Source organism: Rhinatrema bivittatum, chromosome 12 (genome assembly GCF_901001135.1).
Source record: "Rhinatrema bivittatum chromosome 12, aRhiBiv1.1, whole genome shotgun sequence".
Classification (NCBI taxonomy): domain Eukaryota; kingdom Metazoa; phylum Chordata; class Amphibia; order Gymnophiona; family Rhinatrematidae; genus Rhinatrema; species Rhinatrema bivittatum.
Window position 1 is genome coordinate 27,170,431 of NC_042626.1, and position 25,199 is coordinate 27,195,629.

Here is a 25,199-nt window from a genome sequence, read left to right on the forward strand (position 1 = left end):
CAGGATAATCCATCTCAGGGAAAAAAAAAAACCCTCCTGCTGAGAAATAAGAGAAATTGATTACCATATGCAGAAGTGAGACAGAGCAGGCATTTGAAAAGGAAGAAATAGCATGGCGCACATTTATTTCATTCTTAAAGGACCACCAGCATGTTAGCAGAATTAAAAAAAAAAAAATAAGAAAAGGTCTCTCTCTGCAGGTACAAAGGAACTGCCAGAAAACTACAGAATCCAGTAACAGACCTGAAGGAAACCTCTGCAGGCCACAGGCTGCAGTAAGCGCCTTGTGAAACAACCGAGTTTACAGTGGGCACCCAGAGGAAATGTATATATATATATAATCCTGTGGCGTTACCGTTCTGCTAGCAACTCCTATTAGGTTTTCTCCAATGTGGCCTTACACCCTTCTGTAATGAATGAAAGCTTTTTTTTTTTTCCCCTCTGTGCAAAAATTCAAGGTCTGGAACAAGGTAATAATTATGCAGTACTCTGCCAATCACTTGACACAAGGGGCTATTTAACATCCACGTGCAACAGAGGCCTCTCTTTGTGATGGTATTACCTTTGCCAGTTATCCCTGGAAATCAGAGAGAGAGAATGAGTCAAGAAGAAAAAGGAGGACACCTCTCCTCTAAATTAATGTTGAAGTATCCATAAAAGAGGGAAAAAAAAATAAACAAACAGAGACCACATCGGGCTGTCATAACACATTAACCCATGTCCCAGTTTGATTTATAACCACTAATAGAGCTTCGTATGGAAAGAAATGGCTTTTAATCACCCACTAGCAGGGATGATTAACATTCATTTTATACCCAACTGCTCTTTATGGCAAATGGCTTAGTAAATACAATTTACAGCAGCACTGCCATAGCTAAAACTGCTTTAGATATTAGGCAAATAATATTGCTCGGAGAGACGGTTTGCTGACTGTCTGGAAGCAAAATGCCGCAGGCTTCTGGGAATTTTCTACAACCTGCATCGGTGGAACAGCGCCCTCTAGGAAAGCAAATACAGCTAATAAATCAATTTGCATACATTTTCACATATTGTTAGTAAAGCTCTCAGTTTTACATTTAAATAGAAAAATATTGCTGAATACAGCTGGACTGCCTTGTTCTGTGTTTATCTTAATAGCGGAAATAAAACACCACAGAGCTGTTACCTGCAAGCACAGAGAGACAGAACAGATGAGCTGTCGAGCAGCAGCATAAGCTGAGCCAGTCCCTCTGGCCAGAAGTGGGGCAGCCATGGCTGTTTTGTTTTTTTTTGTTTCCCAGGATGGGGGTGAGGGGTAAATAGGGCAACTGTCTGAGGTCCTACGGCAAAAGTTGAGTGATGTGGCTGCGCAGACCTTCAGAGCACCTGGCACTGGCTAGGGCCAGCCCTTGGTAGCCAGCACAAAAAAAAAAAATATATATATATCATGGCCTAAGGGCAGCCTTGAACAAAGGAACCTCCTAATCACAGCTGGCAGCGGTGTCCCCCAGGATAAAACTCGTATCGATCAAACTAGGATCTTGATGCAGCGGGGGTTGTTCTCCCTGCTCTTGATTTGCTCGGGGTATAAGTTGGTCTCACACACATTACTACAACGCATCCTTATTAATTACCAGCCGATTAACCTCTGGCCTTTCCCAAAGTACTTGGAAAATGCTCCATTTCTACTCCCCCCTTATTTCCGTGAGGGCAGGAGAGGTGAAATTGGCACCACAGGTATTCATTCATTGGTTTGCCCGCCATCCCCTGCCCCTTCATCGCTTTGTACCTACCTGAACATCCCACCCTTCTCGGACTTTTCCAAATTTTCCTCTTCAGGGAGGCGATGTCCTCTTTACTTGGTGAAAAACTTCACCTGATTTTTACACAGGCTCCCTCCTAGATATTCCCTGACTCCAGTGTGGTCTCAGTGGAAGATGAAGAGATCTCTCCCCGCATACGTTTTCCTGGCTAACGGGAATAGAACCACCACCCAACGGCCCAGGAATCCCAACAAAAGCTTTAGTCATAGAAGGGTTTAGTCCATGCCCCAAGAGCTAATGCCACACAGGAGTCTCATATCTACTACATAACTGTGGCGTTTATTGAAGAAATGGAAAACTGGTTGATGATAGGGATGAGCATTCGTTGGTCCATTTGTTTCATTGGTTTCAAATAGTGCAAACTAACTCAAAATAGTGCAAATTAAATGAATTAAAAAAAAAAAAAAAAAGAAAACCTAATGAAACAAAAAAGTGTGTGTGTGGGGGGGGGGCGGGGTTGGATAAGTTCTTGGAGGAGAAGTCCATTAATGGCTATTAATCAAGTTTACTTAGGGAATAGCCACTGCTAGTAATTGCATCAGTAGCATGGGATCTTCTTAGTGTTTGGGTAATTGCCAGGTTCTTGTGGCCTGGTTTTGGCCTCTGTTGGAAACAGGATGCTGGGCTTGATGGACCCTTGGTCTGACCCAGCATGGCAATTTCTTATGTTCTTACACAAACCAATCCCAACCAAAAATGTATTGATACACACCCCTATTGTTGATTGATACATATGATGGACGTAGGGTTTATCCACAAGTGCATTCTCTTGTTCCCCATTACGCATTAATGCTGTGCAAAGCCTGTGATTTCCCATTTATATAGGGACTATACAGATCCCCCTCTACAGCCACCTGTAGCACTGCCCCATTGCCACTGAGCACTGTGCCACAATATTGGATTGCTCCAAAGTTGAACCGTCACCTTCACCTCTTATAACAAACCTCTGCTCATGGGTACCAGCTCTGTGGGTGCAGTGAGTGCCTGAGCACCCACCATATTGACCAAGCTCCCTCATCATATCCCAGGAGGAACAATTTGTGTTGAGTTTAGCACACCCAATAATTTTAAAAAGTTGGCACTTGTGCCTTTGCATACAAAATATGCCGTTCTCTTGCAGCAGGGGCCAGGTTTGCAATCAACTGGAAAACAGGTCAAGTGGACCTGAGAATATAACCTTTTAAAATAAATAAAATAAACTGCTGAGAAGAATCCATGCCCTTGTCTACTGTGGTATCGGGGATGGGTTCTGGGGCATGTTGCAGATTTATTGAGCACTGGATTGATGCTGAAGAAAAAGCAACATTAGTGCAGCTAGGGAGCACAATCTGTCAGGACAGAAGTAAAGACATTTCTCTGGGAAACAGTTTCTCCTCTCTACTCAGTCAAGCAGCAGGATTTGGGTCTTACGCAGCTATAATTAGGAGGACAGCAGCACACTCCTGGGCACCCCCAACCCCTCAGGCAGAGCAGTGGTCCAGCTATGTCCTTCCGGAAGACTCTCAGAGCATCCCACCTTGTTCTCTTCTGCTCTGCATTAAATACTCTGTGAAGGGGTGTAAGGAACCTCACTGAAGGCTCAAACGTCTCAAGTGGAGTGGCCCCTAACCAGAAGCTTGTCCTGTATTACAAAGCTCTCGCTCATCATTGGAACTGGAGCTCATATCACAGCAGTCCTGTCCGGTGTGGGCTCAGTGCTAAGTGCCTCGTGTCACCCCCACTGCACCCTGAGATGCCAGATCTTAGGAAGTAGTAATGCAGTTATTCCCACATGGTTCATTAAGATTGCTTTTCTGGCAAGTGCTTTTCTGTATGGACTGTTAAATAGCAGACAGGCATTGTCCATGTCACTAGTTTACAATGCCCATTAGTTGTGAAAGTGCCTCAGTGAAATAAAACATGCGTTGATGACAGTTTACTCATCCATCTCAGTTTTGCTGTGATATATCTTGTCCAGCACGTCTTTTGGGAAATTACTTTGACTTCAAGATAGGGAAGCCATTAACATTTGAAAGAAAAAAAAAAAAAAAAAAAGACATGAAAATAGTTAGAACCAATGTACACGAGGTTGGGAACCCAGCTGCAAGTGATACCAAATGCATCCTTTAGGATGTAGTGTGCTATTTATAAAACTGTCTTTGCCACAAAGGATATTTATTGAACAACATTTTGTAGCTTAAAAACTGACGATGTGCAGATGTGATTGCACTAGGACTCCTGCGTGGAGCGCGTTGCAGGATTCGGGGGTTCCATTTCTGGACACTCTGCTCTCACCAGGACACGTGCATATCACAGAAAGATACCACATGCCAGTCAAGTCTACCATGACAGCTGTCAAAAGTGTGTGTGTATTGTGCTATTGGGAAGAGGTGCTCACAGAATTGCAGGAGCTGAGGGGAGAGAGTTTGAACTCAGATTTACTTTCAGTGGATTCCAGTGGGAGAGGGGAGGAGTGACTGCTATACACATACTTGCTTACCTTCCAGAGGGCAAAGATATTTCTGGATAGAGTATGGATTTCATCCAGCAACCAAAAAAGGATGGGTACCATTCAGCTGGACAGGACTCACAGAGAGGGTCAAATGTGCTCAAAGGTTAAAAAGATGTGGTCAAACCTGTGTTGCTGACCCCACAGCCAGATGGGTTTTCAGGATGTCCACAATAAATATACATAAGATAAACTTACATTCACTGGCTCCGTGACATATGCAGTTTTATCTTGTGCATATTCATTGAGGATTTGCTAAAATCCCCAGATGTCTGGAGGTATCAAAAGGACAGGTTTGGAAATCACTACTTTAAAAGGACAAATTTTAAACATGGAAGTGTGAAATACAAACGAGGAAGATCAAACTATGCTGGATGGATCTGACAAGGGACTAAAAGGTACCTTTTATATCCATCTGCAAACATTCTGTGATCTCCAGCTCGAAGATTACAGGCCTTCGGCAGACTTCTTATTCTGGGCAGCTGAACCTTGCAATGTCCTCGCAGAGAATGTTTCACAAGTCTCCAGAAAATGCTTTCAGCTGGGGACCACTATTACACAAGCCTTTAACAACTTTGCTTCAAAAATGATATGGGTGATGATTCTGATCAACTTAACCAAATCACAGTGAACCTGGAAGATGTGGTAGGCCAGATTGACAAACTGAAGAGTAGTATGGCATACACTCCAGGGTTCTGAAAGAACTAAAAAATTAAATTTCAGAACTATTAGTAAAAACTTGTAACCTATCATTAAAATCATCCAATGTACCAGAAGACTGGAAGATTGCCAATGTGACCCCTATATTTAAAAAGGGATCCAGGGGTGATCCGAGAAACTATAGACCGGTGAGCCTGACTTCAGTGCCAGGAAAAATTGTAGAACTGTTGTAAAGAATAAAATCACAAAACATTTAGATGGACATGGTTTAATGGGACACAGCCAACATGGATTTACCCAGGGGAAGTCTTACCTCACAAATCTCCTACATTTTTTTGAAGGGGTGAATAAACATGTGGTCAAAGGTGAACCGGTAGATGTGGTGTATTTGGATTTCCAGAAGGTGTTTGACAAAGTCCCACATGAGAGACTTCTAAGAAAAATAAAGTTATGGGATAGGAGGTGATGTCCTTTTGTGGATTGCAAGTTGGTTAAAAGACAGGAAACAGAGAGTGGGATTAAATGGTCTGTTTTCACAGAGGAAAAAGGTAAATAGTGGAGTGCCTCAGGGATCTGTACTTTTGGACTGGTGCTTTTTAATATATTTATAAATGATCTAGAAAGGGGTATGAGTGAGGTGATCAAATTTGCAGATGACACAAAATTATACAGAGTAGTTAAATCTCAAGCGGATTGTGATGAATTGCAGGAGGACCTTGTGAGACTGGAAGATTGGGCTTCCAAATGGCAGATGAAATTTAACGTGGACAAGTGCAAAGTGATCCATATAGGGAAAAATAACCTTTGCTGTAGTTACACAATCAGGCCGATGCAATAAGAGGTGCAGGTCAGCCACCACTCCGAGTCGAGCGTCCGCTCTCCCAACGCGTGCAGGCATCTCTCCTGGGCATGCGATTTTGTATTCAAATTAGGTCGTGCACTAATAAGGAGGTATTATTAGCAGAAGCGGCGGCTGTCAGCGAGTCCCACAACCGAAGCTGACTGCCACAGGTTCGTAAAACAGATGCTGGCAAAATTGAGAGTCCGTCTTCGAACCCGCTGACCAGCGGGCAGATTTTTGTTTTTTAATTTTTGGTGCCTCCAACTTAATATCGCTATGATATTAAGTCAGAGGGTGTACAGAAAAGTAGGTTTTTTTGCTTTTCTGTACACTTTTCCCAGTGCTTTCAAGTTAATGTCTGCCCATAAGATGAGCGCTTTTAGTTTCAGGGGGTTGGCCGCGTGTTTTCCAAGTGTTATTACCCCTTACAGTATCGGTCTGATTGTTAGGTTTTATCTTAGGAGTTACCACCCAGGAAAGAGATCTAGGCGTCATAGTGGACAATACATTGAAATTGTTGGCCCAGTCTGCTGTGGCGATCATAAAAGCAAACAGAATGTTAGGAATTATTAGGAAGGAAATGGAAAATAAAGCGGAGGATGTCATAATGCCTCTATATCACTCCATGGTGAGACCACACCTTGAATACTGTGTGCAGTTCTGGTCACCGCATCTCAAAAAGGATATAGCTGTGCTGGAGAAAGTGCAGAGAAGGGCAACCAAAATGATATGAGGCATAGAACAGCTGCCCTATGAGGAAAGGCTAAAGAGGTTAGGGCTGTTCAGTTTGGAGAAGAGACGACTGAGGAGGGATATGATAGAGGTCTCCAAAATCATGAAAGGACTTGAACAAGTTAATGTAAATCGGTTATTTACTCTCTCAGATAATAGAAGGACCAGGGGGCACTCCATGAAGTTAACAAGTAGCTCATTTAAAACAAATCAAAGAAAATTCTTTTTCACTTAGCTCATAGTTAAACTCTGGAATTCATTGCTGGAGGATGTGGTTACAGCAGTTTTTGTAACTGGGTTTATAAAAGGTTTGGATAAGTTCCAAGAGGTTAAATCCATAAACTGCTATTATGGTAATTAATAAGCAATAGTAGCTTGTGATCTATCTAATGTTTTGGTACTTGCCAGGTACTTGTGACTTAGATTGGCCACTGTTGGAAACAGGATACTGTGCTTGATAGACCCTTGGTCTTATGTTTTTATGGTCTCTTGGTTCCTCTTTAACATAAATTTATAAGTAAAGAGATTTTACTCAGGAACATGATTTTTTTTACCCTACTTTCTGAAGGGAAAGTACGTTTATGAGAGAGGTGTGTGTGTACTATTGCACAAAATAGCCAACCCAATAAATCACTCCTGAAGAAAAATGTGTTCTGCTCGAACTAGAAAAACATTTATAAGGATGGAAGGAAGAAGTTTCAGACAAATCTACCTCCAACCTGCCTGGTTAGGGTGCCGAGATTTAATCATCAAGACCATCTTACCCTTCCAAAAAGCTCAAGCAATTTAATAAAAAAACCATGTTTTGTATATTTTTTCTAAAACATTTTTTGAAGCATCTAAAAGTACTTAGCTTTAACAAGCTGCAACCAAAAAACTGAAGACCCAATGTGGCCACATTTCGAAGAATTTCCTCAGGCAGATCATTGAGCCAGCATATGAACCAACAGAAGAGACGGTTGGACTAATTTGTTTTTAAATTATTTCTCAGCCTCCTTTCTTATTTTGATCATCATTTCACTCTTCCTGGGGATTGGGTAGCGGGTCCTTTTTTTTGCCAGAGACAAGACAGACAAAATAGAAATGGGGCTGAAGTGTAAAAAGCAGAAACTTGGTTATTGCTGGCCAGTATTTCCATGACAGTTACTAGACCCCCGGCTGCACGCTAACAAGGGCAGCAGGTTGAAAAGCAAAAGAAACCTTTAAATTGATGTGCAAAACACAGAATGCAGTTTAGCTTTTTTCTTTTAACTTTCAGTAGCTTCCTCCTGTCCAGCTCTGTGCAGTAGCGTGCAAAATAAAATTAGGTTATTGCCAGGTTAGTCAAGAAAAGATAACCAACAGATACTGGTGGATTCTACTTTATTCGATCAGCTTGCCAAGTAAAACTATCTTGTTAATTCTGACAAAGGTATTGTTGCTAAACAGTGGATTCCTGTATCTGCTGTCCTATATATGGAGGTGTGCTATTACAGTGATTGGCTCTTGGTGATGGGAGAGGGAATGACCCCTATGATGCAGCAATACAGTGACTAGCTCTGCAGGACCATGATCCCCATGATACATTACTGTGCCTGTCTTTGGAACAAAATAATCTCCACATGCAGAGCAAGCTGAACAGGATGAGTTTCTTTCTCTGGTTGTAAGACAGAGAGTCTCTTCCTTACAGATCATTAACACCTTACTTTGGGTAGCAGATCAACAGAAAGACACTTCTTGGTTGTATTAATAAACAAGGTGAAAAGTAATTCAAGGCAATTAATATGTCTTTCTTTCTATCCATATGAACAGGCACGCACACTCTTACACTCTGCATTGGAACCTTTGGCAACAATTGGGAGGTTTTGTTAAATATTTTGGGGTGCTGGTTGGATTAGTGGATATTAAGAGGGTTATTTTTTATCAGTTAATGTTTGAATGGTTGGGGAAGCAGCTCTGTCTTTCCTCAGTGAGAGTGGAGTAGGTTTACACTATGACCCTAGCTATGAACGTTTACAGGGTTTTTGATGCATTTGTACTATTGATCTATTATTTTATCATGTATATTGTTACTCTATTTTTGATGTATTATTTGTTTGATGCATTTCTATTTATTGTATTATTTTTATGTTTTGTAAACTACTTTGGGTTGGACTATATCTGAGGAAGGCAGTATGCAAATATAACATAACACATTACAGTAATTGGTTCTGAGGAAATTACCCCCATGTTATAGGAACAACTTTACAGTCACCTGCTTACCTGAAAGTGATGTACCTCACACGGAGTTAACTTCTATACCACTGTATTCTTGGAAAAACAGAGTTCAAATTTCCCAACCACTGAGTCCCACACTGAAACCATTAAACACATTCAGTGGATAAACTTTGCCCAAACACCTTCCCTCTGCTGCAAACATGAGTTCCTATGAAACATAAGAACATAAGACTTGCCATACTGTGTCAGACCACGGGGCCATCAAGTCCAGTATCCTGTTTTCAACAGTGACCAAGCCAAGTCACAAGTACCTGGCAGAATGCCAAGGGATAGATACATTCCAAGCTGCTTATCCCAAGAATAAGCAGTGGACTTCTGTAACTCTCCCTTAATTAATGTATTTATTTATTTAACAGTTTTATATACCGAAGTTCTAGTAACAAAGTTACTAATCAATTCGGTTTACATTATAACAATAAAAATTGACAGTATATAGAATAATGTCTTACAGAGAACAGGGAAGATTGAACTTGGAAATAAATAAAATAACTTAATGAAAGCAATAAATAACTTCAACGGAGCAAGGAGAGTACAATTTAAATACAATATAAAATAGGAGAATATATTTTCGGAATTGACTGTGTCGGGCCTGAGGTCGATTGTTGAAAAGTTCCGAATAGTTATTGGGATTAGGAGAATGCTTGATTAAACAACCATGTCTTGAGTCTCTTTTTAAAGGTGGGTGTCGATTGTTCCAATCTCAGGTCAGGAGGGAGAGAGTTCCAGAGTTTAGGTCCCATGGTTGGACGCGCAATTTGCTCCACTGCTTTTCTGTACATCCTCCGACTTAATACTGTGGCGATATTAAGTCGGAGGAACCAAAAGGTTTTAAAAAAAAAATTATTTTTTTTTTAAAGTGCCGGCGGTCAGGTTAGGAAAAGGGACGCTCAATTAATGAACAGCCATTTCTCTAACCCGTGGCTGTGCACAGGTTACGAAAACAGACGCTTGTAAAATTGACTGTCTGGTTTCCTAACCCGCTGACCGCCACCTCTCCTGGGTGCCCGCTGCCAAGGAGGCACTTAGGGGCGCACATTTGTCTCTAGCACCTGTTTGGCAGTGCAACCCCTCATTTAAATATCGAATCATGCACCCAGGAGAGGTGGCCGGGCGTGCATTAGGAAAGTGGGCGCTCAACACTGAGTGCCTGTTTTCCACGCTCATTTTTTGCATCGGACCCAATGTCTGTGTACATTGCCAAAAGCATGTTATTCGCAAAATGAAGGACCTGTGAACGAAACGGCGCATGCTAAAACCTCCATCCCCCCTAGTGGTTCCTGCCGAAACTATTCATACTTTATAAATAGTGTGCATCCGTTTTCCAGGCACACATGTTGTGAAAGAAACAGTGTGCATTCCATGTGCACATTTAAATAACGCACACTATTTACCAACTCTGCATGCTATGAACGAGGCAATGTGAGTTCAGCTATAAAGAAATGCAGAGTGGTGGGCCATGGTGCCTGTGGCCAAAATAAGGCACAGCCCCACTGTACTGGAAGGAATCACAGCCATAGCCACCTGGCTGGAAGAAGCCAGAGAGAGTGGCTCATGTGGGCTAGTGGAAGTTACTGTGGTGGGTGAATTAGTCCAGGCAGGCTGCAGAAGGATCTAGGCAACAATCAGAGGTATGATGAGAGAAAGAAGAATAGTCCTGTGGACTGGCTGCTGGAGAGAAGTGAGTTGCGGGAGGGGGATGAGAAATGGGGGGAGAGAGTGTGCTAGGGTTGTGCTGGGTAGATGATGAGACAGGGGAGAGAGGGTTGGGGTCAGGTTAAGGAGCATATGGGTGAGAGGGCTGGGGAAGATGGGAGTAAAAGAAAAGAGAAGGAGATAGAGCGGCAAGATGGGAGAAGGTGGAGGAAGTGGGCAAAAGAATACTCATTGCACCATAAACGTTTAAGAGTATTTTTCCCTATGCGCATCACTTTGCACCTGTCCACATTAAGTTTCATCTGCTATTTAGATGCCCAGTTCCCCAGCCTCACAAGGTCCTTCTGCAATTCCCCACAGTCTAGTTGTTACTTTGAATAATTTTGTGTCATCTGCAAATCCAATCAACTCACTCGATTCTGTCTTTTCCAGCTCCTTAAAGAATAAAGTTAAACAATGTTAGTCTCAGTCCAAGATTTCTGGGGCATTCCACTATTCATCTTTCTCCACTGGGAAAACAGATCATTTAGTTCTATTCTTTGTTAGCTATCTTTTAATCATTTACTAATCTACAATAGAGCATTGCCTTCCGCAAGGGTTTGTTTGTTTTGATTTTTTTTTAAATGTAAGTGGAGATTGAGAATGAAGTAAAGGGCTTGTACTTGGCATAGCACAGCATCAGGTACTCTCAAAGGAGAACAGATTATGCAGCTATCCTGTATTCAGGACAGGACAAGAGACTTATTTTATATGGATTTTACTGGTCTGTGGTCATCCTTTGAATTTCTGTGTTTCCTCAGATGGCTGTGTCTCAGTTTTTTAGCCACTCCTCCTATCTGTTGGCTTACCTTCTCTGCTGGCAAGGGGTTGAGCTTCTGAAACGGGCCTCAGAGCTTCAACACTCAGGCATGGAAGACAGAAATAATAATAATGCTGGTGAAACTGCTGTGCAATTGAGGTTGCTCTAATTGCAAGCAATGAAGTGCAGATTAGAACACTAGCAGTCATTTCGGTCATAGAGAAAACTGGATTCTTGGCAGGTTGTGATACAGTTAGCCAACTAGTTTACCAGACTGGAAGAGTAGCCCAGTGGTCAGAGCAGGGGGATGAGAAGCAGGGAAGCCAGGGTTAAATCCAACTGCTGCTGTTTCTGACCTTGGGCAAGTCTCCTCATTCTCCATGGCTTCAGGTACAAACTTAGATTTTGAGCCCTCTGGGGACAGAGAAGTACCCAAATGTAACTTGTCTTGAGCTACCAATGGAAAGGCATGAGCTAAACCTATAAATGAGGTGTCCAGACTGCATAAGTCCCTCCTGAAAAAAGGAATGTGAGTGAGCACATCTGAACAAGAGCTCCGTGTACTCTCAAAAGCTGGTGCACATCATCAATTTTGGGCCACCGAAAGGCACTAGAACCAACCAAGAATCCTATTCACCGTCAAAGAATGGGCCATCCGCCCATAACAGCTGCAGCTGGCTCTGGTGCTAAATATTCCATCATTAGCTAGAATTAAGACAGAGGGGACCAGGGGAAGGTCCTGTCTAGGACAATACGTGCAGCAAAACCAATTTGCTCTTTATAAAAAGGAATGATTGAAAGTAGACTTTGCTGATGATCTATACTAGCAATACAAGATGCTTTAGCAGAGATGCATAGTATTAAAAGTGTAATAAAATCCCATTTGATCCCATTTATTTATTTACATTTGTATCCCTCTCCATCAAACATCTCCAGCCAATGAGAAGAAATGTGATTCCAGTTTGCATGGCAATGAACTTTAGTTCCTTTACATCTGCCCAGATTCTTTCTAATTCCGGCTGCTACGTTCTGAATCCCAGGTGTGCCTTCCGTTGTCCCAAATCAGCCGCTGTTGTACAGATGCCCACATGCTATTGAAGACTCCCCAATGGGGAATTCAATTTTTCAGTCCATACCCTATCCCAGTATACATATTAAGCGCATATTTTTGTTAAGTCTACTTTCCCATGAATTAGGCGTTAGTGTGTGTGTCCCAAATAACTTTTGTGTGTGGTGTCTTGACCACATCAAATGTTTAGAACTTTTTTGGGTGGGGGTGGGGGCATGAGGACCCCAACCATGGTGTTTGTTTTCCTGGATCCACGCATATCCTCGAGACCATGGATGTATGCTCCTGCTCGTGTCCTGGAAAGTAGGCCGTTTTCCTCTTGGCAACAGATGATGAAATTCATCCTTCAACTCAATAATCCTCAAATTCTGCAAAGGCCCAAGTTGTTTGTTTTTATTCAACGTAATTGTTATTTTTGCAATGATCAGATTGAATAGCTTCCTCTAAAAGATGGCATCCTATCTGATGATGTTGTTTGAACTGGAACAAAGTAGATATCCTATCAATAGGCTTATCCGGTTTATGCACAGAAATCTAAGATTAGAAAATGGAACTTCTGTGCCAAGCATAATTAGGAGGCTATGTCTCTTACAAGCACCTAGGAACTCTGCAGCTAAAGCAGCAGACACAATTACTTTTCTATAATTCGTTACAAAATTTGATGTAAAAGCGACTGATGACCTTCTACCCATGGGCACAATAATTCTCCAGAAAGGGGACGTTTGGCATGCAGAAAGAAAATGTGAATATCTCAGATGAGTTTCAAGAGTCAGAAACATTAGGTCAGTATTTTCAGAGAACTGAGCCTCCAAAAAGATCCCCATTGTTTTCTTGGAAGCTGTTCAAAGCTGTTAGAACTGCTAGAATGCTGACAAGTGTTCAAATCCAAAATCTCTGCACCCCACCTCACCCTTCCAGTACTTTGCCCATAGCAACAGAAGCAGAGTAAAATAGCTGAAGAGCTGTCAAAAGATGGCACCAAAAGGTGCTTTCAAGTTCACTTTCGCACATGTCCAAAATACATACAAACATTTCATCCCCAAACCGCCCTCTCACACACACCCTGCCTACCACATCATCCCCACATACACACCTCACACACATCAGTGTAATTACCACATACATAACCCCATCCATATACACCCTCTAAATTCTCAGCCACTCTTACAAACACTCCCCCACACCAGGCCCTCACAGACACAAATTCCCATACAATCCACCTACACCCCCCTCATATATACATCCACACACATGCCACACATTCCTACACACCCCATACAAAACTCTCCTCACAAACTGCAACACACACATTCCAGCCTCCCCCTCCCCCCACACACACCATATATTCTTACACCCTCCAAAGCCTACACACAGGCATGGACCACCCACAAACCCACCACACCCCAGCACCCTCACAGACACACACATCTTACACCTCTGACATGCAGACACCCTTATATCCCCCTCATAAATCCATATCCTCCATTCCCCCCTCCTAAACCCTCACACCCCTTCTACATATCTATGTTGGAAAATATTCCTAAAGCCATGCTTTCTTGTTTTAAGTTACAGAACATTATGATGAGCTTAATGCAATCTTTTAACAATTCCATTTCCATAGGTGATAATCTCGTGCATAGAAATACCTATAGTTTTGCACATTTGAGATATTGAAAAGGTTTTTTTTGGGAGGGCTGGTTTGCCAGCTGTCATTGCCCTTGGGTCTTGGAGTGTGCCATCCACCAGCATTATCACAGCCCTTTATCTTGGACTTTTTCCACCAAAGGAGATAAACAAAAGGGAAAGGGGGAAAAAAAACAGGAGGTAGAACCAAACCCCTTTTCCTTCCTCCAGATTATGGAAGGAAAAGGAGGGTTGACAGACAAAAAGCTGTTGAAGATACCTGAATTTCCTGACAGAAATTATTTGCACACAATATACTGATCAGCCCTATTAAAACTAAAATCTAAAGTTCCTACAGTTAGTAGCTGTTTAAGTTGTGCATACTTTTGATCAACTGCTCCAGAAAAAAAATGTGTCGGGAGGAATCCAAAACACAGGCTACCCTTCCCACATTTAACTCTTCTAGACTTGTAATTAGTGAGCGAGTTGAGCGTTATATGTATACAGGGTTGGTGCTTCTATCAGGCAAATTGGGCACGCACCTAGAGTGTCAAATTTTATTTTTTTTTGGGGGGGGGGGGGGCAGCAAAATCCTAACAGCATAAAGCACAGAGAGTGCTGTGCTAGAGCCAATATGTCAAAGAAGGGAACACTGTACTGGAGCTGCCACCAATAGGTAAGTTGTGGGGAAGGGAGGTGCATGACTAAATATTTGCTTAGGGCATCAATTACTCTTGCACTGACTCTGTTTTACATGGTAAAAATGAAGGTCAGCAAATATGTTGCCCTGACACCTTTTTATAGAACTATTTTCATACTGGTGACTGCTTTTGCAGAATTGTATAGTCCTTGATTGAGTGAATGCAAAAAGGGGCATTTAACTAGCCAAAGCCAGTCACCGGTGGACTTAATTCCTCCCCATAAAAAGGCTTGCTGACGTTTATTTCCAGATATTTAAGTGGAGCAACAGGGGACTGCATTACCCAATAAAAGCAAAGCAATTTAATTAAACTGTTTCAAGGCAAACAGTTGAGTTAAACCTTTGGCTCCGGCTTTCTGAGTTTACCGCCAGTAGTCACATAAAGGTAGATTAAAGTACTAAAAAAAAAAAAAGGGCAAGTTATCAATGTTTGAAAAGAAAACCATGTAGGTCAAGTTCAAGTTTCCCCTTATAGACATTGCAATGCACGCAATAGATTAGTGCAACTGAATCATTTCCCTTGTGGGAGCACTTATCTCTGTTTAGAATAGGGAGGGTTGGAGCAAGTCAGACGCATATTTCCCTCCCTATACCTCCAGATAAATAGTTCACTTCCTAGCCAGATTTCAGTGCAGACTGACAGATTCTCATATTCCCTGTACAGGAAATAAAAGTTTATTATCAAACATATGGCTCAGTGTGACATACAATGCAGCATTCTGGCACAGAGTCTGCAGCTGCCCATGCACATGTGGAACAAATGGATACAGCAGTAAACCGCTGGCTTCCTTTAATACAATTAAACACCTCCCAAGCACACCGTGTTGAACAGAGCAAAGAACCTGCATTTTTTATAATAGGAAAACGTTACAAGACAGCAGTCGTAAATAACAGCATTAGTGTTAGAGAAAAAAATTCATCTCAAGCATTTATTAAAAGCTACAAATCAAAGCAACCCCCATCGATTGATTCCCACTCTGACCTTGGCACGTGGTAAACAAGCAATGCAAATAGAAGTTTGTTCCATCAACAGCTCATAAAAGTGCTTCTTTAAGTTATGATACACATTAGGGGAAAAAATCCATTGTAGTCTTTACGTTTGAGACTTGAAGACCAGGAGGAGAATCACTAGTTATAAAAGAAGAAAATATTACATGATTTGCACAAAAGCTCCAAAAATCATCATAGCTATAAGGTGGTTTGCTTCAAGAAATCAAGGTATTTACTAGTTGGTACAAAAAGTGTAATACGCCTTGGCATTAAATAATACAGCAGACTTCACCCTGTTACTATGCCAGCACGAGACAGGGAGAGAGAGGAGAAGCAAGACAGAAAGGGAGGGGCAGAACAGGGAAAGGCAGTAGGAGACAGAAAAGCAGAAGACAGATAATTGTGAGAGAACAAGGAGCAGTAGGAGAGGAAGAAGAGGAGGAGGCGGCGACGGCAATATGGGAGAAGATAGAAGACATAAGGGATGACAAAGAGACCATGAGTAATGGAGAGGGACTGGCCACCCACAGGAGTGAAAGGCCTGAAACAATGGATGTCCTTTTATGTTTGATTTATTATACTGGAGGTCCCACTGTGCACTTATTCTATTCGCTTGGAAACTGCTTCATTATTTGGAAGGCATATTTAAAAACAAATTCTGTCTAAGTTTATTAGGAAAGAGAACTGTACCGGAGGAAGCACTACAGTCACAATTACAGCAGTTGTACAATGCATGAGGTGTTAAACAGTACCTACCGCTGCAGCAGCTCAAATTGTAATATTTAAAGTAAATTGAACAAGTGGGTTCCAATAATTGCTTCTGTTTCCCTTATCCAAAGTTAGATTGGAACTACCATGATAGCCATGATGATGTATAATTATGATCTAAAATATGTATATTATTGAATTGGAAGAGTGAACATCAACTCAAAGCATATGATTGTTGACCAGGAATATGAACCGTAATAATGTAAACCATTGTGATCTTCTTTTGGAAGGATGGTATATAAAACACCCAAATAAATAAATAAAGTGAAGGTATGCCTCACCACATAAAGTACTGAATGCAGATATTTACTGTATTCCATTCATTTCTATAGGACATATATATCAATAACAGCGTAAACACTGAGTCTATAAGAATTGTAAGGTATTGATATTAATACTTTTAAAAACAAGAATAACATCGTAGCTGTATAATAGAATATCACACACTTTAGTAGTCTTATACATTAGAGTTAAGCAGTTTTCATTATCTTTAACATAACATTTCTAACACCTTTTATGATAACATGTCTATAAGGGGAAATTTCAGGCAGAGAGAAAAACAAACCTTTTATAACGCCAAATTTATTCCAGGTTATTTTAAAACGCCCTATAAAACAAATCCCCACAGGAGTAAAAATATGTGCACCATATTTTATAATCTATATATTCCACTAATTATGAAATATTTATCATACCCCAAGAAATATGCTTTACTTTACCTCCCCTACCCTCTCGGTCACTGGCATTAAACTATTTACAAGCAATAATCCTAGGTGGGACGAGATCGAGAGAGAGAGAGACAGTAACAGAAAAGAAACAAACAGTCGTACAGAAATCTGGTTTAAAGTGCTGTACAGAATCAGCAAGAGAAAGCAGAAAATCAGGCAGAAACAAAGGAAGAAAAAGAGAACCTGACAAAGTCTGAGAGACAAAAATACAGCAATTTGAAATGGACGGATAAGTAGGAGCGAGAGAGAGAGAGAGCGGAGTCTGATTCCCTGGTCCTTACTCCAGCTGGCTCGATGGGGGACGGATACTTCCTGGTCCTTAGCTAACAGTGAGGGTGGCGGGAGTAGGACGGGGGTGGACCCATGATGGTCCCTAGTTGGCCGAGGTAGGGGAGAGGCTGAGGTATCCCGGTCCTCAGCTGGCGGAAATCTGTGTGTGTGCGTGGCGGGAGAGGGGGGTGAGACTGGTCCTCAGCGGGAGATGGAACTGAGTGATCCTTAGCTGGCTCGGGACGGGGTTGTGGAGAGGGGAAAGATTGCCTGGTCCTTAGCTGTCTGGGGTGGGATTGAGCCTCAGCGGGCGGTTGCGCTGAGCGATCCTTAGCTGGCTCGGGGCGGGGGGGGGGGGGGGGGAGATTGCCTGGTCCTTAGCTGACTGGGGGCTCTGAGTGATTGCTGGGTGTGCAGTTGAGTTTGTCTGGCCCTTAACGGGGCAGTGAGGCTGAGTGCCTGCCCGTTAGCTAGCAGCAGCCAGGGCTCCGCCTCCCTCCACCTGAGCCTCCCTGCAGGAGCGGGAGGAGCTGTCCAGCGCTCAGTGCTGAATCCTCTGCAGCTGAAGCTCCCTCGCATCCTGAAAACGGACTCAAATACCCGTACTCTGTTTGGTATCCAGCTCAAGGGTCAAACTGTTCCTCTTTACGAATTCATTTTGAATTATTTAACAGAAAATAAACAAAAGTAAAGCTTAAGATCTCTCTGAATTATTGCTGAAACTGTGTAGCAGGGACTCGAATACCTTAAAAGTCTGCATTGAAAACCGACGCTTCAGTGGCTCTTTCAAGCCGAATCCTGCTAGAAGCAAGATTGCTCCCGCTCCAGTCAGCGCCTTCCAGGATGTGAAACTTTGGTGAGCTCACACTATTAGCTTCAGCGCCTGCCAAACCCCAGGATAAAGACGAAGAAACAGACTGGAAAGAGCTATCAGTGATGTGACAGATAAAGTATATCATCAAACCCTTTCCTCGCCTTTTGGGAAAGAATGCTAACAATGTGTCATTCAAAAGGATCCCTAAAGCAGTAAGCAACTCAACCAGTGTATGCGCCTATAAAAAGGCCATTTCCCAGACTATATCTTCCTGAAGGAGGTTGCCGCTTAACTTTTTCAACTTCAAACTTCGGATCCCTAAACATGGTCTGAAGGGTTGAGAGCCACCAACGTTGATCCACTGAAATGAATAACATCCCTGCTCCTTGGGTGTCCTAAAAGAAGCGTTCTACACAATTAATTTTCACCTTGAAAACCCTTATTCTTCAAATTCAAGTTAAATATCCGATGGGACTACAGACCGGTTCCACATTCTCCGTCTCTCATGCAAGAGAAGACACAGTGAAATTCAATAGGGGAAACTTTTCAGTAAGACTCTGAAAAGAATATTGTGGATGTTTGTGGATATACTGAAAGATATAAAATAATTGCAATAGGTGTTTCTGGGAAGTCATATGGCTTGAAGGTAAGAATTAATGTTCATTCCTATCTCTTTGCATTTGTAGTAAAGGGTAAGAACTTTAAGTCGTAAATCCACGTCTTTATCAAATATGTTTCATGCATTTTTCTCTGAATCAATCTGCATGTTGGAACGCACAGCTGACATTTATTTCGGAAACGTTTTTGGAGCCTTTAGGTATCAGCACTCTGTTTGTGTGACACAACGAGTGCATTTACAAAACGGGACCAGCGTCACCAACATTAAAACGTTTACTTCAAAATTAGATAAAGCCACGGAAACAGATGCCCTCGTTCAGGTGCACGCTTCCTATGATGGTGAATCTAATGAGACTTGTGAGAATAAATGAGTTTAGACATGGTGAAACCAGTTGCTTTTCCCTGCGATTTTTGGAGGTAGGGTTGAGGGCTTACGGGAAGAGGGGGGGGGGGGGGGGAAGAGGAAGGGGCGGGAGGGGGACGTTTTACATTTCTTTCACGTCCACATACAAGGTTTCTTACAGATACACAGGAGGATTTCTGAATGAAGCAATGTCCTGTGTAATTGTTGTTGTATTACGGCGTTGTACCTTATCATGTCATATACAATTTGACCAAAGTTAAGCTGATGACTACAGTCTTTGTATATATTTTACTGTTGTGCTCTGCATGGACAGTAGACACGAGTTTGAATGAGGTTGGGAGAGGTTATAGCGAGATATCTTGTATTTAATTTAAACTAATCTTTTCAGTTGCAAATCAAGAACTCAATAAATGTCTTAGATGCTGGAGGTGCTCAGCTGTGTGCATGGTTTTTTTATATATATATAATCGTAGAGCTAATGTAGCGGAAAGAGCACACAGAACTTGAGCGCATGCACGGGCAATCAGTATACAAAGAAAGGCCCTTGAAGATAACAGAAGGAAACATTCATGTTTGTAGTATTGATAAGTCCCCATATTACATCAGTTTATGTGATAAGTGTGCATATATTAAGTTTTTCTCTCTCTTCCGGTCTCTCACAGATACGTTTATTGCAGATGGCACTGCCGAGTGCCCTGACTATTGAACAAGTATTCTTTGACCTCCGTCAGCAGTTTTATTACATTAGTTAGAATCCCTCGCCCAACATATAGAACCTGCAGATCCCTACATAAATCTGTGGTCTTAGAGTGAATGAGTGTGTGTGTGTGTGAAAGAGTGAGTGTGTGTGTGTGTGTGTGCTTGTCATCCTTCAGTATTGCCAGTATTTCGGAACAGAACTAACAAAATCGATCATGCAAGCTGCAGTATTGGCACCGCTTAATTCATTTTACCCTGATAATGCATGAAGATTCTTTCTCTTTGTGATCGATAGTTGCTGCAGTTGGGGCACATCTACTCTTTGCATACACTAATATTTCTTTTATAACTGTTTGTCGTTCTCACCTGACTTCGCACGCGTTTCTTAACAATGCATGCTTTCATATTTATGTATTTCGCATTCACCAACCAAATTCTAAAGGTTGCTCCTAGCAACCCACCTTGAACTGATTATAGATACTTCTACTGCTCTGTATCTCAAAATAATGTGCTAGTGTTATTAAGATTAACTGAATGTGACTTTCTGTAGTTCCCTAGCATAGCTGCACAACTATCGCGAGGGGATCTTCCTTTACTTATTGTCTCACAATAGAAGCACTCAACACTAGATTGCATTCAAATCAAAGAATCTTCCATTTAGAAGTTCGATTCATACAATAATCAAATGACAGACACACATTATGATATTTCTGAGATGCATACTATGAGCAAGTACTACAGTCCATAGATACATTCAAGATGTTTTTATACAGAAAAAATGCACACAAGTAAATCAACATGCATTGGCCATTCTAGATGTATATGATCTCCTTGTGTTCAGAAATATGCAACTTTCTAGAGAGAAAGGAGCATTACCACTATTACAGGACTGTGGTCAACCTATGTTCTGCATGCTCCAGGCACATATAGTTTGAACTAATGCATTTATCAATGATTAGCCTGCTCTTCAACCTTTCACAGCTGTACATACACATTCCATTTATGTATTTAGTTATTTTATATACCATCGCTCCAAATAAAGATCACAATGGTTTACAACATAACATACATACTATACTGTACAACCAAAGCATTTCACAGTCAGCTGACTGGATTTTAATTTTGCATGAGTCAGTCTTAAGGCCATTCTGCATTGGAGGTTGTACACACAACCTGTACTGCTATTCCTTAATGTGCATCTACATTATTAGATTTCCTTTGGGAAACAGGCACTTCACTGTTGTGCATCTTCCAAGTTGCACGAGTTAATTTTCCTCAACAGAATGAAGTTTTTACCCTTTCAGTGACTAGCAAAAGAAAATGATTTGTGATGGCCAAGTGAACAGAACAGACAATGAGTTGGTAATTGTCTGATGATGTAGGGAGAAGAAAACCTGAGCCAAGTAATCAGTTTTCACTGAACAGTGACTGGAACCATAAACAATCATTCTATCTAGAAAATTGAGATGGTTTCCGGATGCTATAAAACAGGGACACAAATAAAACAAGTGATATTCTCACAGAGTCACTTTCGGTAGTGTAGAACACCTTGATGACATACTGCCTAGGGCCAATCCAAGAGCCACATCTACTGGCCAGATTCAGGATACACATGTACTGGGGTGTGGAGGAAACCACAAGTTGTGGCCCTTGGCTGAGGGCTATCACTTGATTGCCCTCTACAGGAGAGAGTAAAAAAATGGAAGGAAAGCTCCCAGGTAGTTGCCAGTGAAAGTTTGCAGTTTGGTAGCCAAGGGGGGGGGGGGGGGGGGGCAGGATTAAAATTGTACTGGAAGCCCCAAAAGGTGGGAAGAAAATCAAATTAAATGCTTGAAAAACAAAACAAATTTAAATGAAACAAAACATACCTATTGTGTCTGCCTACTGAAAGTTTCCCATCAACTGGGTTCAGTCTCTTCTGCTAAGCTCTTTAGATGCTGTAATTTACTATCAAATCCATTAAAAACCCTTATGTCCAATTATCCAATCTTATGTTTAGCATGCCCTGAGGTGCTGTATTCACACATTAACTGCCCTATACCCTGAGAGCCCTAACAGCAACATTATTCCTTCAAATTAGCTAAAGCGAATTAGTTTATGTCTGCAGTTGTATTCACAGCGAATGCTTGAAGGATCATAGTTCATCTCTTCTGAGTGACATGTTAGAAAAATCAATCCCGACAGGTTAAAGCTGAAGAATCTGTCATATTACTAATTAGTCTTTTAAACCATGAGATGGTGGAGGAGGGAGGGGGGGGGGGTCGGGTACATTTCTTCATTTAATTCTCTTTTATCCCTTAAGAACCAGACAAGAGAAACAAGACTTGTTAGATCTCACCTGCTAGTTCTTACTTGTTAATTACCACCTTATCACAGGTATACATTGGCACCCGGGGAAATAAACAGAACTGGGATATTGTGGAGAATGCAAATGTCTGATGCTGGCTTACTTTAGCATAAAACAGAAGCAAAACACTGGAAAGGGATACTCGTTCACAGGTTCAGCAACAGCAACCACTCGACTCATCATAGCTCAAAGAAAGTAAACAGTCAAAATGAAAGGAAATGTCTTTGAATTACAAACCCATATTAGGATGGCCAGGCTCTTGGAGATCAACCCAGCATTTTGTACAAAAGGGCGCTTTGTCCTGTTCCACAACACTGACTTAATAGGAGTATTCCTTCAATGTACAATATCTGCTACAAAATACTATAGTAAAATCTTTGAGTTTCCTATTAGTATACCTGTCACAACATGGTAGGGACTGTGTAGAAGGGATGAGTGTTCCAGTGTCATACTGGATGTGGCATGGAATAGCAAGGGTTTGCATCATATAAAGAGTGATGACAGCTCCCTCAATCAAGCAGTTTCTCACTCCAAATTCATCAGCATCCTTTCTTTACAGAAAACCATGCCACATATTCCTTTGAATGGGTTGAGATTTACTTGGCTTTTTCATCTAATAATGCAGGCAGCAACACATACATTTGTATACAGAAAGCAGCAAGAGTACAGTCAGGTACAAAAAAAAGACACAACTTCCTATATTATCTTGCTCAGTTCATTCCAGGTTAAGTAAATAATTTTACATACTTCTTTCTTGTACACCTTCATAAAGCTTAACCTCTCTTCCTTTTGTTCTTGGGCATCATTGACTACCAGACTTCCCATAGCTGCACACTCTCCCAAGGGACTGTTGAAAACTTGTGCATATGAAGAAGGATAGTTAATATCATCGAGTCAGCTCATTTGTGCCTTCCTATTATATCTGTAGTCTCCTCCTTCTCTTGCTGTGCCACTAGGGTCCCTTTGTATTTGTGGCAAGCATGCTTGAATTCTGGCTAGAACATTGGGACTGAATGCCAAGTGAATGATTTGTAAAAAAAAAAAAAAAAAAAGAGTTGAAAACTTGATGCTGGTCCTACTGCTGACAAGTGGTCATATATGCCACCATGGTCATGTAATGGACACAAGCACATTTAAAAAGTTGCCCCAAGCTTCAACTAGTGAAATCATTGAGCTTTGATCTTTGTGCGATCTTTACTTTAAGGATTGATTTATATACACAGTAGATAGATAGATAGATATGCCTGGCCCAATCCTGGGAGCAAATGTTCACCGTTGGTGGCTTTCAATGGTGGAATGAGCACCTGCCTTTCTTAAGGCAGAGAAGGACTTGCTACACTTCAGGAAACTTCTGAAAATGCACCTGTTCCAATCTGCATTTCCACCCTGGTTGCTGCGATAAGTGGGGATGTAATATTTCAGGTTCAATGAAAAGCTTTCATGTATTTTTACTTTGCTTTGTTCTGTTGGTTTTATTTGAATTCTTTTAATTGTAACTATTATTTTATGTTTATTATAATCCGCTAAGCTGTGTGGATCAGCAGGCTATAAATTTTATTATATATATATATATATATATATATATATATACACACACACACACACACACACACACACACACACTTATGGTGAACTATGGTGCCTTTTACAAACTGAACACTCTAAGAAGATCCAATTACCCTTGTGATGCCTGAACAATATTTATCATAAATCAACATTTATATCTACTTGTTATAAAAGTACTCCTAGTGCTTACACAGCAGGACTTCCTCAATCTGTTCTGCAGCCAGGATATCCACAAAAAATATGCATGGGCTAAATTTGCAAATACCAGGGCTCCAATGTATACAAATTTATCTCATGCATATTCAATGTGGAGATCCTGACTGTCTGTGGGGTCAGCAGGACAGGCTTGGGAAGCCCTGGTCTATAGACCTACTTGCTATTTTAATGAGGAAGACACAGCATATAATGTGCCTAGGATGTTTCCCAGCTTTCTAGAGACAGAAGTTCTAATGAAATATTGATAGATGTCAGTGAGCCCAGTTCTCACTCCTAAAGATCTGTAGCTGTGAAACGATGTAGCAGAAACACTATGGCTTCTGTCTCTCCATGTAGGGTAACTATACAAGATGAATGAAGAGCTGCTTGTAGTGCTGAGGATTTACTGAAATTTACAGAACCGGAGCCAGGGGAAGAAATATCCTACTGATTACAGAATAGTACTTATTTCTAGGAAGACTCCATACATCCATCACCCTACCAGTGAAGAAATGCTTCTGTTTTCTCCATTCAGCCTTATATCATGACCCCTTGGTTTGATTTCTTTCTCAAACACATACAAGGGAATCACTAATTACTATGAAAAATTCTTTATTAAATACAAGATGCTTGAATGTTTTAAGCTTAATTTTAGTACATGTTGAAGATTATCCCACCCAAACACAGGGGGTCATTTATCAAAATGCGATAAGGCGTTTTTGCATGCGTTAAGGGCTTATCGCATGCGAAAAGCCCCATTAACGCATGTGAAAACGTGTTTAATGCATGCGATAGCACCATATCATATGGTGCGATGCAAATTCAGAAAATAGGAGGAGTTAGGGGCGGAGAGTGGGCTGGGTTAGCCTGTCTGCGAAGAGCTATTGCACAGCTGTAACGCTGATTTTAACTACACCTCTTTGAATTGTGTTAGGCTGTGTGATAGCTGCTGTGACTGTGTGGTAAGGTTTCATTGCCCTTTGTGATGTCTCCTGTAAGGCCTATTATCAGGTGAATTGATGGGTTGAGAGAGCGAGAGAGAGAGAGAGCCTGGCCATAATGTCATTCCCATAGGTAGGTATTTGTATCCCTATGGTAGGCCCACCTAGTAACTCGAGGTGGGGTTTAGGTAAGAGTGTAGAGGGTTAGGGGCCACTTTGACATTCTACATGACACCTACGAACAGAACAGTGGTCTCATGAAGATTTGATGACCTT

General features: G+C 41.5%; 1 long non-coding RNA gene across 1 annotated transcript in view; it reads right to left on the reverse strand.

Annotated features, from left to right (window-relative positions):
- Positions 1-15,318: 15,318 nt before the first annotated feature.
- LOC115074080 overlaps positions 15,319-25,199 on the reverse strand; it is a 170,824-nt gene continuing 160,943 nt past the window's right edge. The window contains exon 3 of the long non-coding RNA XR_003852182.1: positions 15,319-15,751. This is a non-coding gene — a long non-coding RNA (uncharacterized LOC115074080). The remainder of the gene's footprint in view (positions 15,752-25,199) is intronic.